The 20,726-nt window shown below is 37.4% G+C and overlaps 1 protein-coding gene across 2 annotated transcripts in view; it reads left to right on the top strand.

Moving 5' to 3' along the window:
• Positions 1-20,726, top strand: part of TINAG (tubulointerstitial nephritis antigen) — an 85,587-nt gene that overhangs the window by 45,467 nt on the left and 19,394 nt on the right. The window lies entirely within an intron of this gene.

Below are 20,726 nucleotides of genomic sequence, written 5' to 3'. Positions count from 1 at the left end.
TTTAAATTTAATTGAACTTGCACAAAAACAACCTCTGCTACAACCTTCTCCTTACTGACCTTTGAAACTCTGAGTCAAGTCTAAGGTATGTAGACCAGTTGTCTTCTGTGATGTCTCTTTAATCATCATACCTCCTTTATTTGAAATACTCCAATATTTTCATTATAAAATTACTACATTTTAATAAATATAAGGTACTACTGATTTTATTGATTTCAAGAATGTAAAAATATGTGCATCTAAGAGTTGAAATATATTTCAAGTTAATGTGGGATATTTAAAGAACTACAGATGAAAAGAAATGTTAAGATAATTTCACTATTCAGTGATAACCTCTCTTAATAGTTTGTTTGGAGTAGTTTTACAGAACTCCTAAATTTATAGCTATAGAGAAAGATAGCTAGATAGGTAACTAGAAATATTTTTTTATAAGAAAATGAGATACAACTCGACCAGGCAGTGGCACAATGTATAGAGCAGACTGAGATGCAAAGGACCCAGGTTTGAAACCCTGAGGTTGCCAGCTTGATTGCAGGCTTATCCAGCTTGAGTGCAGGCTCATCAGCTTGAGCACTAGGGTCACTGGCTTGAATGTGGGATCGTAGACATGACCTCATGGTTACTGGCTTGAGTCCAAGGTCACTGGCTTGAGCAAGGGCTCATTTTTTCTGCTGTAGCTCCCTGGTCAAGGCACATATGAGAAAGCAGTCAATTAATAACTGAGGTGCCACAAAAAACATTGATGTTTTTTATCTCTCTCCCTTCCTATCTGTCTGTCCTTCTCTCTGTCTCTGTCACAAAAAGAAAAAAAAGGAAGAAAATGAAATACTGAAGTACTTAACATTTTATGACAAGAAACATTTCACTAAAATTAGAATGCCAGTTTCTCAATATTCCTTTAAACACTGGGTGTTTAAATTTTTGTTTAGTCATATAATATTTCTAAAATCATTATTAGCATGTGGTGAAATCATGTCATGTAAGTCTTTCTACTTCTATCTGCTGATAAAATGTTAGAGAGACAAAAATAGAAAGATAATACAGGATAATGGTATTTAAAAATACTAATATTCATGTTTATTTTACTTGAATTTAATGAAATATAATAAAATGATGTAAAATGAGATATTTTTGATTCTTCTAGTTTCTAAAAGAACCCTTTACCCTTATATATTAAAAATTAACTATTGGAGTAATAATTCATTTTTTATTTCATATTTTAATTTCAGATTACATTGATTTGTTAATAGACAAGATGAGAGAATTTATCATTCTTATTCTTCTTCTCACCTCATTCCTCTCATACAACTTATATATGTCAGTCATGGCATTTTTACATATTTAATAATTAAAAAATTTACATTTTTCTCTGAAACCATAATATACATAGTTTATAATATCTTATATATTAATGGAGTCAATGATCAGCAAGTATCTTCTGACTCTGGCTTTTTGGTCCTCAAGATTAAATTTTATTAATTATTTTATTGGGTGTATTTTATTTTTAATCAAGAAGGGCTCTGAATTCCTGTGGTCTTTAATTTCTTGCATGTTTGAGAAAGAATTTGTTTTCTTTCTATTCAAGAATAACTTTAATAAGTATAAAATCCTGGTTAAAGTATAGAACCTTTAACCCTTTGAGTAGTGAGTTCTTTTCATGCTCACTGACCCCTGGGAGTGAGTTTTCTTTCAAAAAATGAAATTAGTTCCAGTTACAGTTTTATTAACTTAAAATCATGTGTGATAATCAATTTATAGAAACAAGAACATACATTTCCTTTTTTCATTGTTGTCTCACACATGTACAATCATACTGTGGATGGTCAGGAGGCACGAGGACGTACAGGAACATTCATACAACTCAAAGGGTTAAAACTCTGTGACTAATGCTCCACAGTTTCTGACATTGTGTTTTCCTGCAGAAAAATCTCTGGCCAACCAGATGTTTTTGTCTCCTTGCAAGTGACATGACCTTTTCTACTCAAATACTCATATTAATATTTCTTTTATTTTTGAATTAACTATTTACTTTTTAAAATTATATATTGTACAATGCTGGATCTTCTGTATCTTTTATATTTTAATAATATTTATGTAATAATTTTTTATTATTTCATGGTATATGATTTTTTCCATTCTGCTTCATGTATCCCTGAATATTTATTGTGCTATTTAGTGTTCGTTCTCTAAAGGGCTTTTGCCTCTGAAATGTTTTCTAATTTTTTCTCTTCCCTTTCTTGAAGTTGTCTTTTAAGGTCTTCTTTGACCTGTACTTGTAGAATTCATGTCTGTAATTTCTTTGAGTCTATGTCTGACTTCCAGTTTCCTTGAATAGTTTCCTTTGAGCTATGTAGTCTCCATGTGTCTTTTGCCTGGCTTCTTTAAAAATTTGTAACCTCTAATCTATGAACTTCACCCTCTAGCACCTCCTCTTTCCAGTTCTCTCCCTCTACTGCAGCTGTCCTTTCACCCCATGCATGCTTTCAGTGAACGAGTCCACTCAATCTGCCCACCATTTACCTGTCCCCAATGCACACAGTCCCTTTGTTAGTTAAAGTTCCGTGGTGATTCCTACCAATCACTCACACATGCCCTGGATGCCTCTGCCCTTGCTTGATTCATCGTATTGGTTTAGAAAAATCTGAAGTTAGATTAAATTCAAATCAGCCTAATTTGTACCTGTAGCTGTGCATATGAACACAACCAGAAAAAAAAAAAATCATAGCTGTTCTTACATTCTTCAGTGTTTCTCCTCCCATTTTTCTAAACTTCTCCAAACACTTACATTTCCATGCTCCTCTTCATAAAAAATATTTATGTCAAGGTTATGAATGACCTGCACATTGCTATATTCCTGCCCATCTTTTCCTGCTGGCTTTTCCTTTCTGGCTGTGACATTCCAGTCTTCTTTGCTAGCTGTTTTCTATTTTTCTGTACTTCTATACTTCTGAATGTTAGAGTCCTCCAGACTCACTCTTGGCCCCTTTCTCCCTTCTATTTTCACTCATTGTCTGATGAACTCATCAGTCTTGAGCTCATTCTGGCTTTGAGGACGATCTAAACATGACACCATCTGAAATTATATCTCTAGCCCAGATCTCTTCCTGAACTCCAGACTCATACATTCCATGGCCCACTTGACAACCCCACTTAGATACCTGATAAATGGCTCAAAGTCAGCACTTCCAAACTGAACTCTTGATTCCTGCATTTACACCTGCTGAACAGCATCAGCCTTCTCCACCTTAGTTGATGACAGCATCCTTCCATATGTTCTGGCTGAAAATCTTGAAATTATCCTTTTCTTACAATTCACTTTCAGTGTGTCAGACACTGCTGTTTCAACTTATATCCAGAATCTAACCACTTTTTAAAATATTTTCCCATTGATTTGAGAGAAAGAAAGAGAGAGAAAGGGAGGTGGTAGAGGGAAAGAGAGCGAGAAAGAGAAGCATCAACTCATTGTTCCACATAGTTGTTCCCATTAGTTGTGCACTTATTGGTTGCTTCTCATACGTGCCCTGACCAGGGATCGAACCCACAACCTCGGCATGCCAGAATGACGCTCTACCCACTGAGTGACTCTGTCACTAGGCCACTAGTTTTTACTGTCAAAACTACCACCACTCTTGCCTGAACAACTATTACCCAACATTTTGTACACGGATTACTTAAATAGCTGAAGAGCTCTTCCTGCATTTATAACATATATTTGTCCCCAAAATTCTATTCTCAATTGAGAAACAAGACTATTGTTTTTATAACAGTCCTCAGATCTTAGATCTTTCCCATTTTCCTGGAAGTAACACCCGAGGTCCTCACAATGGTCTACAAAGGTCTACCTGATCTGAAGACTCCCCCATCTGCCAGCCTGCCCTCCTCATCTACTTTCTGGTCTCAATTTCTGTTCCTCTGTGCCTTGTTCTTCCTGCTCTAGTCATCCTTTAATGTTCTGGGAACCCACGCTTCAGGACCTTTGCCTCTGGCTGAAATGCCCTCTTACCCGTTGTCTGATTTCTTAATGTCTGTGCCCACATTGAGGATTTGCTCAGATCTCATCTGTTCAAAAATGTGCTTCCCTCATTGTCTCACGTAATCCTGCTACCTGCCTTCTCCCCGGCATTTCTGATCCCTCTTACACAATCTATTAATTTTGTATAACTATCACTTTTTAACATATGTTTAATTTAACTAGCTTTTTTGCTCATGGTGTATTGTCTGCCTCCCTAATAAAATAAAGGTCCACCAGGGCAGGTGGCTGTATGATTCACTGATGGAGCCAGCCCACCTAATGCAGTGCTGATCTATAATATAGAGTCAGGTGAGTCTGTGTTCAAGCTGGCAATAGAGTTAATGCTTTTTCTAGGCAAAAAATGAACTTCCTAGCACATGCTAGTTCTCATTTGGTTCTCATCTTTAAATGGGTCAGCTTTTTGTTGAAAAACAGAATAAAGAGAAGTTGGAGGAGAGAGCAGAGGCACTCCTCAGCTTTGATTGAAGTGGGCAATTCTGGACCACTTTTCACAAATCATCTCTACCCTTCGGGCATAGCCTGGAACATTTGGTGAGAGTTATAGCACATCCCTTGCAGGTATCTTTGCTGTCATGTGCTCTTCTTTGCCTTTCTTTTCTGCTTCAGCTTGCTTTGTCTGTCAAGCGCTGTCCTGGAAGGGTTAGTCAGGACTTCGGCAACCCAGAGGGCTTCCACTGTGATTTCTTTTCCAGTGACCTCCATGATGGGATGGGAACGGACTGACAGTCTAATCACTATAGTCTGCTCATGGCCTTCATTCTAAAGCTCCTGAGGGGATAGTTCTGGACTGTGTCACACCCTTTTAAGGGCAGACTTTTCCTATGAAGGTTAGTGGTGGAGGGGAGGGTTGTAGTGAGTGCTGTTTCTAGGCATTGACTTTGTTTTGGGAGAGAACAAAACCAATTTTCTGTTATTCCTCTAAACTGCTATTTAAGATTACAGCTGTTTTCTTGGTTCTTGAAAGATAGAAAGTATTGAGGTTTTAAGATTTGTTTTATTTTTTATTTTTAATTTTCTCTTTTTAGTGAGAGAGACAGAGACAGGGACAGACAGATAAGGACAGACAGATAGAAAGGGAGAGGGGTGAGAAGCATCAATTTTTTGTTGTGGTACCTTAGTTGTTCATTGATTGCTTTCTCATATGTGCCATGACTGGGGGACTCTAGCTGAGCCAGTGACCCCTTGCTCAAGCCAGTGACCTTTGGTCTAAATCCAGCAACCCTGGGGTCATGTCTATGATGCCACACTCAAGCCAGAGCCCTCACGCTCAAGTTGGTGAGTCTGTGTTCAAGCTGGCAATTTCGGAATTTCCAACCAGGGTCCTCTGTGTCCCAGGCCGATGCTCTATCCACTGCACAACCGACTGTTCAGGCTATTTTTTAAATTCTTAATTGTTGAGTGACTTTTCAGGAAGACAGATTGAATAAAAATACCTTCATCCTACCTCTGTAACTAAAAATTCAGCTCTGCTTCATTTTCCTTCTGTTTGACAGTCCCATTTCTTCTGAACCTCTCCTTTCCATGTGTGGTTCCTTATCCATTTTTATCTTCCCTAGCAACATCCTTGATTGGGAAATTTTTCCCTCCATATACTTGGTGATTGAAATAAATTTTGCTGTCATTCAGAGAACCCTGAAAATGCCAACACCAATGTGAACTCTTCCTTGATTTATCAGAACTGAGCCTTTGTCCTCTCCACCACCTATGTGGCCATGCTGGTTATGTCATCCTCAGTCTGCTCCTAGGTTTGTTCATGCTGGGGTTGTACGAGATAAGGCTGCGTTTACATTTAATCACTCTGACACTGTATTTTTTTCCACGTTCAATGTGTCATTTGCAGCAAGTTGTTTGCTTTTATAAAATCCTAGAAAATTGAGACCTTTATAAGTTTCTATCACATGTGTGACAATTAGCAAGGCTAATTCTGACAAATTGCTTTTGGAGCATATGTTTATTTTTCAGAAGTATTTTAGCTCACATAAGCATTGTTAGCTGCCTTGGAGCAGTAGATTTTAATTCATTTCTCTATTAGTAATTCCTGATTTGGTAATTACTGCATGCAGAAAATTAATGCATCAGTGAATTAAAGAGTACTCAAGTAGCCGAAGTGAGTTAATGTTCCTTATCAGAGTGTTTAATATACTCTTATGAAGTACCTTACAAATGTATTACAGTACATTCTATTTGCCACTGTCCCTGTACAAGACAAAGCTATTAGATTTAACTTACTTGAACAAATGAATTTAAATTTCTATCAAGTGCCCAGCACTGGGGAATAGAAGAAGGATTACTACATCATCTTGCTCTTAAGGAGTTTAGGGAATGAGGCAGACACATTCACAGCTAACTCCAGGATAAAGTAATAAATGCTATATATATCCATATACATAAAGGGCAGGATTGTGGTAGGTAGATAAAATTTTATAATGTTTATCTTTTGCTCATAATAATCTTATTTTACTCCTCTCTCTTCTCTTTCCAAAATGTCTGTTTATCCCCATTATGAATACTATCATTATAAAAGGATTGAATTGAATAAAAAATGTCATATTTTGAAATGGGCATTATTTTATATACCAATAATAAGAAAATATTACTAATTAAACTAAGAAATTTCATTTTTTTTTCCAAATGGTACTTAATTTTAGAGATATTAAAATATGCTGGTAAAAAAGTACATGCAATAAAAACCTTATGATATTTGAGATGTTTATCCTGACCAGTGTTCTCTATACAATGGTTCTATTCCATCAGTAGCCTTCTTCATATCTATCACAGTTCATCAAGTGTTCCTGTCCATAAGAAGTTCTGAACTTGCCCTAGGCAGTTGGCTCAGTGGTAGAGGGTCGGCCCAGTGTGTGGATGTCCTGGGTCAATCCTGGTCTGGTCACACAGGAGAAGCAACTATCTGCTTCTCCCCGCTGCCTTCCTCTTCCCCTCCTGTAGCCATGGCCCGAAAGGTTCGAGCAAGTTGGTCCTGGGTGCTGAGGATGGCTCCATGGCCTTGCCTCAGGCTCTAAAATAGCTCAGTTGCCTGAACAACAGAGCAGTGGCCATAGATGGGCAGAGCATCGCCTATAGGGCCTTGTTCAGTGGATTCTGGTTAGGGTGCATGTAGGAGTGAGTCTGTCTGCCCTTCTACCTCTCACTTAATAAAAAAAAAATTCTGAGATTTCTTAATCCTTAAATCAGAAGTTGATAATGTAGTTCATTAATATCATTTACTTTTGCATATACTTTTTCCAGAATCATCACTAGAAGTTGAAATAAAAAAAAATTATCTGTTATAAATTTTAGAAATTAAAAAAAAATAATTGGGATAAATATAGAATTTTCTTTGTGTTGTTACCTCTGTTTTGGGGACCAAATTTTATTGAGGGTATAGTCTATATATACCAAAAGAGAATAACAAAATAATTTTAGGACCTATTTTTGCTATTATTTAATAATATTTTAGCATATATGCTGCTGATGGTCCTCATTAAACTTGCATTCTACTAATTAATGCAGAGCTGTTAGGCAATTAAAATTGTGTTTTATAAAGGATGAGAGTTTGAGTGCTAAAGTTTTTGTCCAATGTCAACAACATCAATTTTTTTTTAACATAAAGATATTGTATAGTGACTTAGGAGACAAACTATTGTGAAGTGAAGGCTGGAAGGAAAGCAAACATGAATGTCATCCAAGAAACAATTAAAGAACAACAAAGAGGCTTTTCAAGTAGATTACGAATGATAACTGCCAGTTTTCAAAATTAAATTGAACACCCCAAAAGACATTTAAAAAATGCTATTAAACATGTTTCCAGTAAGTGACTGAGAAGACATCTGGCTTGAGTGAATTGTCTAAAAATCAAGTCAGAGATTTCTGTGAACTTAGGTGCAAATCTATTATATGACTTAAAATTGGGCACACATAGAATGATTTCTAATTTTCTCTTTTCTATATATTCAAAAAATATTAAAAGAGAACTCATCTTGTTCTTGGTACTGTGATAACAAGCAAAGTGAGAAATATAAAACAACAGCCCTTGACCTCATAGTGCAACTAGAAATTAAACAAAAACACTTAAAAATGTAGTTATGTTACATTTTACAAAAACAGGGTCGAAAGTGGTAAGAGGGAATATAATACTTGATCTAGACTTGAGAATTTGTAATATGTCCCTGAGGAAGAACGTCTGAGCTGGGACATATGGGTTGTTTATGAACAGAAAAAGAGAGCAGCTTGTCTAAAGGACCTGTGGTCAGAGGGATACAAAACACTATATGAACACAATGCTGTGACTGCTGAGTCTCAGGTGGCAAGGGCTTGCAGGCCAGTTTACAGAACTTAGTCAAGCATGTTAAGCATTTGCTTATGGATCTTAAGAGCAAAGGGAAGTCATTGAAGTGTTGTTTTTTTTTTAATTGGAAGATGACATGATTTTTCTTTGTATTTTCAAAAATAGTTTTGCTATAAAAATGTGGTCTAATAAGAAAAATTTTAATAATTTAAGTAAAAGTTAACAGTCTAGACTTGGTAAGATGGTGAAAAGTTTGGGAGACATGAATATTTAAGGAGAAAATCTGGTAGACATTATGTGGATTTGGAGTAGACCATGCACAATGAGATGGAGGAGTTTGGTATTGGGCATGATGATTCTGAAGTGTCTTTACATAAAAATGTAAATAGTTGTTGGAGAAGACCAATATGCAGATCTCAAGGTTGTAAGAGAGGTTAAGTGTTGAATATGGCTAAGATTGAACAGAATAAGGAAAAAAAGAAAGATTGACTGAGACTAAGCCATGCAAGAATTCAATCTGTAATGACTCACTAAAAATTATGAGTCTACTGAAAAAGAGAAGAGGCCAGGAAAGTTTTATTTTAAAAAGTTGTTATTGTAAGCTTTTTGAGAAAGCTGGAAAGATAAAAGTTTGGGATTCAGAATAGGTGACAAGATTGGTCTTAGAACGAGACTGGGTGGCAACTCTATTGTATCGGGAGCAGAAAGTAGAAGGCAAGGTTATCTGTAGAGGGAAAAGGAGGTGGGAGGGATCATTTTCAGAAATTTGAGAATAGAGATGGTTTGCAACGGTTCTCTAGAAGTGTAGGAGCGAGAGCTGCCCAGACGGAACCTAAAGAGGTTGCCACAGATTGCTGATGGTCCCATTCTGCCCTCTTGTGTGTGCTTTCTGCTGTTGTCATCAGCTGCTTGGGTGTAAACAAAGAGCAACGTGTAGTTAAACTCATTCGGCTGACTGTGTTTCAGATGGATACAATGATGAGTCAGAGAAACAAAAGGTTTAGGCTATGAATATTAATGTTAGTATTGCTAAATGTCAGATGTTAATGAGACTGATGAAAAGAGAGCCTTGATGGACTTGAAGAAATAGCATAAACACTGGACTGGAGGCTGTGGTAATTCCAATCTCAGTGATTTTATGATTCTCCAATTTATTTTTTGTCTGTTAGATTTTTATTATTATAAGAAAAATATAGTCATGTAATAATAAGGAAGTAATATTTTGAATATTATGAATACAGTACTATAGAGTGACTAAAAGCCATAATTTTCTATGTTAGTGCCTAATTATGTTGAAAAGTGATCATCTATTTAGTCATAAATTATTGATATCTACCTATCTATAGCTATCTAGTTAAAGGTACTTGTTCTCTAGGAGACTATAAAGATAATGCTTTAGAGTTAAATTTCTAACACTTTTTTTCTATATTTTGTATACATATCATAAATAGCAAAGATTCCATGAGCATAAATCATGACACTAGATCGTGTCATTATAAATTATTTGACATAGCTTTACTGGGGCCACCACTTTCATTTCCCCATTAGTCCCCCCCTTTCTTTCTGAATAACCACTGAATGTTTTTTATTTTATTTTATTGAGAGGAGGGAAGGCAGAGAGACAAACTTCCCTGCATGCACGCTGACCTGGATCCACTTGGAAAGTCCACTAGGGGACGATGCTTTGGCCACCTGGAGCTGTTGCTCCATCATCCGACAACCAAACTATTTTTTCGCACCTGTGGCAGAGACCATAGAGCCATTCTCAGCACCTGGGGCCAACTCACTAGAACCAATCAAGCCATGGCTGTGGGAGAAAAAAACAGATGAAAGAGAGAGAGAGAAAAGAGGGAGGGGTAGAGAAGCAGATAATTACTTCTCCTATGTGCCCTGACTGGGAATTGAACCCGGGACATCCACGCACTGGTGCTCTACTACTGAGCCAACCAGCCAGGGCACCATTGAATAGTAACCTTGAATTTTCATGCTATGTTATGTATAATCCCTAGAAAATTGATAAATTCTGAGTAGACGTTTAAATTAGAGGTTTTGAATGCATGAGAAAGTCTAAGACACTTGGATAAACATTTCAAATAAACTTATTTAGAAAACACAAATATATGTGTGATAATTTGTACAGACAATACAGAAACATTTAATTTATGTGTTAGGATATGTTTCAACTGCAAAATGCTTACTTAGCATTTTCTTTTGGGGGAATGAGGGTGCCCTGGTTTGAATAATAGTAGCTGGCTCTAACGTTCAAAACAATTAATATTTCAAATACATTAATAGAAGTTTATTTCTTGTTTATATAGTTCAAGGTGGGCGATTCTAGTTTTTGGATGGTCCTCCTTCATGTGGTTTTAGGGACTCCAAGCTCTTTCTGCTTTGCTGTGTTTTACCTCTTAGGATTACATGTTGTGATCTCATTCAGTCTACTGAAAATGAAGAAGAGTATGAGGAGGGAATTTTACACTCACTTCTTTTAAAGTCTTGACTCAGAAATGCTTCTTATCACTCCGTCTACTCTCTTTAGGCTAGACCTCATTCCTGTGACTCTGGCCCAGCTACAGAGGTGGCTGGGAAATGTAAAAGGTCTGTCAGAAACATTTTAATGTCAGGACAAACAGAGCTAAATATTGGGGTAAAATTTCAAATTTGCATATATTTTAAAGAGAAATAAAACAAGACACAGATTTTGAGTTTGTGGAGAGGTTACCTGGTCAACACCTCCCAGGACATCTGCTGATTATGTGTTTAGTGTTTAAGAAAATTTTGAGAATCACTGTTCTGAAAGATTGATTAAATTAATCATTGTATTTGGCAATAACTCCATCCATACTCACTGAAGTAGCCTTACCACACAATCCTCATACTTAGAATCCTTATAATATGAGAATTATTATTTCATTTTACCAGAAATAAGAGACTGAGAGTGTTTTAGAAAACTTTTCTGGGTCTTTCTGACTTCAAAGTTAATATTCTGCCAATAGTACATTTATGTATATGGACAAGGATGGTTCAGTGTCAAGATCCACTCAATGTCTGTTTGTTACATAGGTTTTTCTCAAGAAATTGCTATATTTTCGCTTTTAATAAAAATTTCTTCAGGGTAAAAATAAATATATTATTTTATCCTATCCAAAATTATATTCTCACTTGCTTTGACCACAAATATTTAATCTGTACATAAAGACTTTGGCTTAGTTTTTCAAAAAGAAACTTTAATTATATAATATGTGTTAAATATTTTGCTAGGCATTAAGAATAGAAATGTCAATAATATCAATAACATATTTCTCCGGTCCTCAAGCAAGGAGAGAGAGTGGGAAGGAGGGAGGGAGAGGTAGGCGGGTGTTCATACACAGTGTCTTAAGTGTGGAGGTGAAAATAGGGTAGGAATTTAAACTGAGTAGTGAGGATGCACGTCATATAGGAAGGTATATAATCCCAACCCTGGGGCCAGAGAAGACTCCAGAAAAAGGTAGCACCTACTGTGTTTAGTCGAGCAAGTGGAAATTATAAAAGGTATATGAAAAGAAAAGAGTATATTCCAGGAAAAATGTGCAGTAAATGCAAAAGCTCACAGTGAGAATACTGAAGGATTTGAAGGGAACTTAATATGCGTTGAGTGTAGACCAAGAAGAAATCTATTGAAAAATGAGACTAAGGGGTGGTCAGAGGGGCATTCTTCTATTAAATGAGTTATCTTGGAGCCTGACTTTGACTACTTCAGTCTCTCTGATTTGCTTCACATCCTTCCATTATATCTATATTAACTTATATGTCTTGGCAGCAATATAATTTGCTTCGCAGTGAGAGTTCCAGGAAATGTCCGTGTGACACCCTCTACCCCACATCCTGTGAAGCGATGTTTCCAATAAAGACACCAAATCAAGTCTTTCACATTTACAAGCAGTTCAGTTTATCATCCTACTTCTGAATCATTCTACTTTGAGATGAGACATATCTGAGATCAGACACTGTCACTGAAAACAAAAAATGAGATTTCAACAAACTGAAATTCAGTGTGTGCTACAAGGCAAGTAACAGAAACTATACAACTTTCAAAATGGAAAAATAATCTTTCCCTGACACACTTGCAGATATGAGCTCTGGGAAATATGTAAAAACACTTGCCTAAGCTTGACATGTTTAAAATCTAGTAATAGAGATGGCCTATGAACATATAATGTAAGTCATTGGTTTTGAAATTGGTGGGGTGAAACCATATGGAGGCAGAGGGGTACAGGTGTACAGGTGCATTACAGATGGTACAAGAGAGAACTAGAGTAGGAAAGACCCTAGAACAGAGATAAATATATTAGTTATTTCTTTGAGTTAACCCTTTTATAATATTGACTAAGTTTCAGTTAATTGTTGGCTTTTATGAATTTATTTTTGACAATTTTGGCCTGGACAATAACATTTAATTGAGATTTTTAATGTTCTATTTTTTAATTTTTAAAATTTTTTTTATTTATTCATTTTTAGAGAGGAGAGAGAGAGGGCGAGAGAGAGACAGAGAGAGAGAGAAGGGGGGAGGAGCTGGAAGCATCAACTCCCATATGTGCCTTGACCAGGCAAGCCCAGGGTTTCGAACCGGCGACCTCAGCATTTCCAGGTCGACGCTTTATCCACTGTGCCACCACAGGTCAGGCCTAATATTCTATTTTTTAAATAATTACATCATCCCAAAAATATTTGGGTGAAGGATGTATGGTAACAATCTAATTTATCCTCCAAACTCTGAGCTTAAAAGGACCAGGTCACATAATGAATAATCAGCTCTTCCTTACTCTTTATGATGCACTTTTTGTTGCTTATTAAACCCTTATATAAACTTAATATGGTTTGATTCTGGGGTGTCCTGTTCAAAATCCTCTGTACTATTTAAGTTTTACCACTTTATTTTAATACTAGATGGTATTTGCATAGCTTTATTGCTCTCCTTTTCCCAGTATTTATCCAGTTATTATTTAGTGTTTATTTTCCCAATGATGCTAAAAAATAAAACTCAGAAAAACTGATTAAATTGAAACATGTATGTTTTATTTATAAAAAAAGGTTAAATAACTTTTTTTCCATTGGAAGACTATTATTTCGTACTCATTTTTCAAGGGTTTTGTTTTAGTAATACTTGTTTTCTTCCTCTTCTCTATCTCCTAAGATCTTTATATCTTTCTGAAATGCAACTTTCAAAGATGAAGTTATTTGACTGCTATTTTATTTCACTTTTGTTACCAGATTAAAGTATTTTAACAGTAAATACTGTTAAAATAAAAAATTATTAAAGTGATCATTTCGGTGAATTGAATGAAAGAATTTACTGCTTTTCAAACTTAAAATCTCAAGATATTTTATCTACCTAAGATCTGTAAAGGATCATGAATTTTATGAACCCAGTAATCTAATGTCAAAGAAGGCATAGCATAGAGATTTTCTAGAAATCACTTGCTGGTTAGTTGCAGAATCAATATTCACCTCAAGTCACTTCAGCATTAATTACTTTTAATAAATCACTGGGACATAACACAGCATTAAGAGCATGTGTGGTGGCCTGACCAGGTGGTGGCATAATAAATACAGTGTTGGCCTGGGAAGCTGAGAACCCAGGTTTGAACCCCAAGGTTACTGGCTTGAGTACAGGTTCATTTGGCTTGAGTGTGGGGTTGCTGGCTTGAGTGTGGGATCATAGACATGACCCAATGGTCACTGGCTTGAGCCCTAGGGTCACTGGCTTAAACCCAAGGTCACTGGCTTGAGCAAGAGGTCACGGGCTTGGCTGGACACCACCCCCCCACCCCAGTCAAGGCACGTATGAGAAAGCAATCAATGAATAACTAAGGTACTGCAATTATGAGTTTATGCTTCTCATGTATCTCTCTTTCTGTCTCTCTCTCTCAAATAAATAAATAAATAAATAAATAAATAAATAAATAAATAAATAAATAAAAAGAAAGAGAGACTGCATGGTGAAGTCAGACATCTAAATTAAAAAGGTATTGCTGCCATTTAGCTTTATTTAGTCTTTTGTAAGTTGGGCATAAAAGGGTGTTTATAAGAAGTAAATGAGATCATGCAGACATAGTGGTTTTATGCTTGATATATGGAAGCATTCTTACAAGTTAGCTATTATCAGTAATACCATCAAAAGAGGGTTATCAATTGGGCTTATTTTGTACTTACATATATACTTTGACAACTTTAAATTATGCTATATTTTTCTTCAAATCTATAACATATTTCTTCAAATCTATAACATAGTAGGTTAATAATTTTAAATGACATTATCAGATTCTAGATGTTAGATTCCTTCTTTGAAATTAAAGCTGAACTTCTAACCGGAGAAAATTGAAGTAATTATATGGAAAATGAAACCATCATGAGTATAATAAATAAGTGATATCATCTTATTTTTGAACACTGACTAAATGCTTTTTCCCAATATTTTCAAAGATTTTCAATTTATACATTATAATATGGTTATAACACTGTAAAATTTTATTTGAAGATTTCTCAAGCAAAACCACTATTGCTATTGGTAATTGACTTTAGAATAAATTTTGCTGAGGGATAGGATATAGTATTACATTCTGTTATTTACTGCATGTCAAAGATTGGATGAATTTATTTGAAAATTTTAGTTTCACTTCCATTCAAGCTGGCAGGACAGGTAAATGAGACACTCGCATCCTCCCAATGAGAATTACAACTAAACTACAGAACAACCATCATTCAGAACCATCTGAAATCTAGACGAATAAAAGTCCTACAGTTGGAATTAAGAAAGAAACCATATTAGACTGAGAAGAGGTGCGAAGACAGGGAACAATATTGTCCCACACCCATGTGTGGCGGATAAATCGGGATAGATCTCTTGGGGGCAGAGGCACCCCCAGTGGAGCCAGGGGTCTCAGCCCTATTCCAGACCCCCATGCCCAGGGTTCCAGTGATGGAAGATAAGTTCCCATATTTGTTACTGTAAAAGCCAGTGGAGATTGAGGCTGAGTGAAACAGAGAGCTCCTGGAGTCCTAGGCAGTTTCTCTTAAAGGGTCTGCACACAGATTGACTCTGACTCACTCACTCTGAGCTCCAGCAGGGGAATAACAGCGAGAAAAGCACCAGGACAGAGTGGGAGGAACTGAAGTGTCTGGCAGCAGAGCTAGAACTGTGGGGGTGCCTCTTTCTCAGACAGAGTGCTGGCAGAGGCTTTGTTCCTTTTCTGAGCCCTCCCCCACCACAGAACCAGTAGGTGGGCCATATCTGAAAATCCATCAACCTGGCTAACACTGTCTGCTCCACCTGGTGATTCCCTGAGACCCGGCCCAACCAAACTTGCAGGTCCACCCTAGCTGTTTCCAGTGCCCTTTCCATACAAATGACCTGCCTTGGCTCACTCTTCAGATTTTCCTAAAATCACACAAACAAGCAATATCTGGCCTTAGTGTACCCTGTATGTCTCACTAAATGACCCCAGCACTAGCAGCAGCTGGTCTTGGTCCACAGCTTGGCCTCTCCTGGGCACCTCTAAGCCCAGCACAAGTTATAGCCACCTGCAATTTGCTCTGTAGCTCATGTGACATGGTGCTGGGCAGAACACAGGCAGTGGCTGACCTTGGTCTTCACCCCCAGGGAAGCTCCAGAACTAGCACACCCAGCAGACAGCTCCAGACCACAAGGAAATACCACCCAACCACCTCCACAGTGACACACACATGTGGTGGATCAGTGGGCACCAGACCCCCACCGAAGTAAGACCTGCTCTGTGGGGCGGGCCCCTGAACAGCTGATTTCCCACAGGGTAGTTGGTGGTCACAGCCAGTCCTTGCAGCAGATCAGCCTGGGGGTAAATTTCCCCCACTGACAGGCCAATAGCAATCTAAATTCAACTACACCAGGATGGGGTACACAGGCCACATGAGGTGGTTGGGCAGCGCAGCTAGTGTGCCCAGCTTGGGTGATCAGGAAGGCTGTGCCACTGCGCCCTACAGGACACCTTCTACACAAGGCCAGTTTACCAAGCCTGGGAGATGTAGCAGCTCTACCTAATACAGAGAGGCTGATGCTTTCCTAAAGCACTTAAGAGGCACTTTACATAGTACTAAGTTTGGAGAAAATGGGTGACAAAATATTCTTTATTTGTCAGAAGTGTAATTGGAGGAGTTTCTTTAGTTACTAGTGATAACATCTAATTAAATACTGCTCTTTAATTTTCTTGAAGGAAAACTGGACAGAAGATAGATTTAAAATTTTTGAAACAAAAAATTAAAAACAAACCTGATTTTTTGTTAAGAAAGGTGACCTTAAGCAATAGAGGAAATTAGTAAAATTTGAAAAGGAAGTTAACTTTGATGTATTGATAGGTACAGAAAATATTCTATTGTATACATGAACATAACTCAAGAAGAAACCAAAAGCTTATTTTATGTGTTTTAAATTGTCCAGGACTTCTAAAACTCACTAACTGGAGTAGAGGAGTCATTTTTCTTTTCTTCCTTTAACTTGGATGCCTCCAGGGTTTAATTTTTAAAGATGTGTTTATTCATGAATCAATATACATTTTTTAATTCAGAAAGGTATATTCATTTCTATGTTTTTTGCACCATTATTTATAATAGCCAAGATATGTAAGCAACCTAGGTGTTCATCAATAAATGAATAGGTAAATAAAATATGGTATGTATATATGAATATTACTTAAGTATAATTGAGTATTACTCAGCAATAAAAAGAAATAACATCTTAACATATGCAGCAACATAGATGGACCTAGAAGGTATTCTGCTAAGTGAAATAAGTCAGAAAAAGACAAATACTGTATGGTATCACTTGTATGTGGAACCTAAAGAACAAAACAAGTGAACAAATAAGTAAACAAAAACACAAAGAAACAGACCCACAGATATAGAGAACAAACTGATGGTTGCCCAAGGGGTGGGAGTACAAGGATGAGTAAAGAAAACAACATTTATTTTTATTTTTTATTTATTTTTTATTAAGTAAGAAGAGGGGAGGTAGAGACAGACTTCTACATGTGCCCAAACCAGTAGCCACCTGGCTAAGCCTCTACCAGGCTATACTCTGCCCGTTTGGGCTACTGCTCTGTTGCTTGGCAAAGGAGCTATTTTATAGGGCCTGAGACTGAGGCCATGGAGCCATCTTCAACACCTGGGGCCAACTTTGCTCAAACCATTTAAGCCATGGCTGTGGGAGAGGAAGAGGAAGGAAAAGATGGGGAGGGGTGTAGAAAAGCAGATGGTGGCTTCTCCTGTGTGCCCTGACTGGGAATCGAACCCAGAACTTTCACACATGGGGCTAATATTCTACTGCTAAGCCAACCAGCCAGGGCTACAAAATTTATTTTCTTTTTTTTTTTTTTTTTTTTTTTTTTTTTATTTTTCTGAAGCTGGAAACAGGGAGAGACAGTCAGACAGACTCCCGCATGCGCCCGACCGGGATCCACCCGGCACGCCCACCAGGGGCGGTGCTCTGCCCCCCAGGGGGCGGTGCTCTGCCCATCCTGGGCGTCGCCATATTGCGACCAGAGCCACTTTAGCGCCTGAGGCAGAGGCCACAGAGCCATGCCCAGCGCCCGGGCCATCTTTTGCTCCAATGGAGCCTTGGCTGCGGGAGGGGAAGAGAGAGACAGAGAGGAAAGCGCGGCGGAGGGGTGGAGAAGCAAATGGGCGCTTCTCCTATATGCCCTGGCCGGGAATCGAACCCGGGTCCTCCGCACGCTAGGCCGACGCTCTACCGCTGAGCCAACCGGCCAGGGCCAAAATTTATTTTCAACAAAAATAAAGAAGAAAATAAAGGTAGATTTTTTTGATAATAGTCAATATTCTTCTAATCCTAATTTTTTAAAGGTTTAGATCACAGTGAATTTTAAAATTTTATTCAAAAATTTTAATATACATTGAAATCAGTAAATCCTTTTTAATAGATTTAATAAATATTCTATCAATGGATTTGTTAACAGTAAACATTTATATTTCTAGAAATACCTCTATTATATTGTGAAGGCTCTATACACCAATGCACATGATTTGCTAGCATTTTATTTAAAATTATTACAATTTTACTTATAGAGAAAACTAATATAAAGTTAGTTTTATATTATTGTTTTTCCAGATTTTGGTAGTGGATTGTTAATTATACAAAATAAATTCTGTAAATTTCAGTAATTTTTAACTTCTAGAGCTCTTTATAAGGTATACATACTTTTTTATTTAAAAATATGATATTAAACTATCTAACCCTAAATCTATGTAGGAGTAATACTTATTTTATATTTTTAATAGTTTATATTGTATTTATTTACATAGTTTGGCTTTCGACTGTGATTAAATTGATATTTTTTTCCAGAAAATTAACACATCAAGGGTGGTGAGTTCATCATAATAACAATGTGATGAGGAGGAGGAGGAGGAGATGGTGATAAAGTAGCAGCAGTTGTTGGTGACTCCTCTGCATGGTGTTTAAATTTCTTGGCACTGTTTTAAGTGCTTCATATATGTGAACTCAACACAATATTCCTACTCCTGATACAGTTAAAAATATTCTTTAAAATTATAAAGATTAAAAAAGCATGTTAATAATAGGATTTGGATATTTTAGCTCAAAAACCATTTATCTAAATTTGTGAAAATATTTAATTGTATAATATGTATGATATACATATACTATATGTTTGTGTTATTTATTTTTTATTTTTTGTGATAGAGAGAGGGACAGACAGGGACAGACAAAAAGAAGGGAGAGAGATGAGAAGCATCAATTCTTTGTTGCAGTACCTTAGTTGTTCATTGATTGCTTTCTCATATGTGCCTTGCCTGAGGGACTACAGCTGAGCCAGAGACCCCTTGCTCAATGCAGTGATTTTGGGCTTCAAGCCAGAAACCTCTGGGCTCAAGCCAGTGACCTTGACCTTCAAGCCAATGACCTTTAGGCTCAAGCCAGTGACCATGGGGTCATGTTTATGATCCCACGCTCAAGCCAGCGACCCCACACTCAAGCCGGCAACATTGGGGTTTCAGACCTGGGTCCTCAGCATCCCAGGCCAATGCTCTATCCACTGCACCACTGCCTAGACAGGCGTGTGTATTTCTTTTTAAAAAGTTGTGTGTGGCCCTGGCCAGTTGGCTCAGCAGTACAGCGTCGGCCTGGCGTGTGGGGGACCCGGGTTCAATTCCCGGCCAGGGCACATAGGAGAAGCGCCCATTTGTTTCTCCATGCCCCCCCCCGCCTTCTTCTCTGTCTCTCTCTTCCCCTCCCGCAGCCGAGGCTCCATTGGAGCAAAGATGGCCCGGGCGCTGGGGATGGCTCCTTGGCCTCTGCCCCAGGCGCTAGAGTGGCTCTGGTCGCGGCAGAGCGACGCCCCGGAGGGGCAGAGCATCGCCCCCTGGTGGGCAGAGCGTTGCCCCTGGCAGGCGTGCCGGGTGGATCCCAGTCGGGCGCATGCGGGAGTCTGTCTGACTGTCTCTCCCCGTTTCCAGCTTCAGAAAAATACAAAAAAATAAAAAATAAAAAAATAAAAAAAATAATAAAAAAAATAAATAGTTGTGTGTGAAAGTGCAGAAGGGATCAAAACACAGTATGTAAAATCACTTATTTTACATTGGAAGTTACTAATATTTTTGTGTTTTCTTTTTGACTTTGACAGTATTAAATTAGATAATATTAAAATACTTAGCATATTTACTATTTTTGTTAATAACAGATATATTGGTTTTCTGATCCATAAATATTCTTATCTTTCTGAAGCTCTCTCAAAAAATGATAAAGTGTTTTATAATAGGTTATTAAAAAAAATCAACTATTAGTGTCTTAATAGAGAAACCAAAAAAGCAAATTAAAAAGTGGTTCTCTCTTTTACCTCCTTGGTTAACAAAAATATATCTATCCAGACTCTGTGGTTGCGAAAAGACAGCAATGTAGATTGTCTGAGACTCACTCACCCATCTTCTTGGTCTCTGGTACGATCCCCAGCAGATATTCTAAATTCAAGTTTACATTGATGTGTACAGCTTCTAGCTCCACTGCTGTCATATATTGACCACTCTACTCAGACTCTGCTGCCCTGGGGTGAGACGTGGTGCTCCCAATCAGCATTTGTCTCTACTGGACAAATATTCCTGTTCCGCAATTATTACATTTTTCTTATAACGATTATGTTGTCCCAAATACCATGCTTCACTGTCTACTCTTAGATACTGCTTTGGTGTTTTCTGGAAGTTATTAGAAAGGTATTAGGAGAAACAGAAGTATGGACAATGTAGTTGAAAACCAAGAAATAAATTAGGCATCTGACAAAACCTGCAAGGACTAATTAGTTACAGTTAGGATTTTAAATGACATCTCAAGCTTCAAGAATGTTATCTTCAAAGAATTTCAGCAGGAAA

This window comes from Saccopteryx leptura, chromosome 1, assembly GCF_036850995.1.
Source record: "Saccopteryx leptura isolate mSacLep1 chromosome 1, mSacLep1_pri_phased_curated, whole genome shotgun sequence".
In the NCBI taxonomy this organism is placed as follows: domain Eukaryota; kingdom Metazoa; phylum Chordata; class Mammalia; order Chiroptera; family Emballonuridae; genus Saccopteryx; species Saccopteryx leptura.
This window is presented reverse-complemented; position numbering and strand designations above follow the sequence as displayed.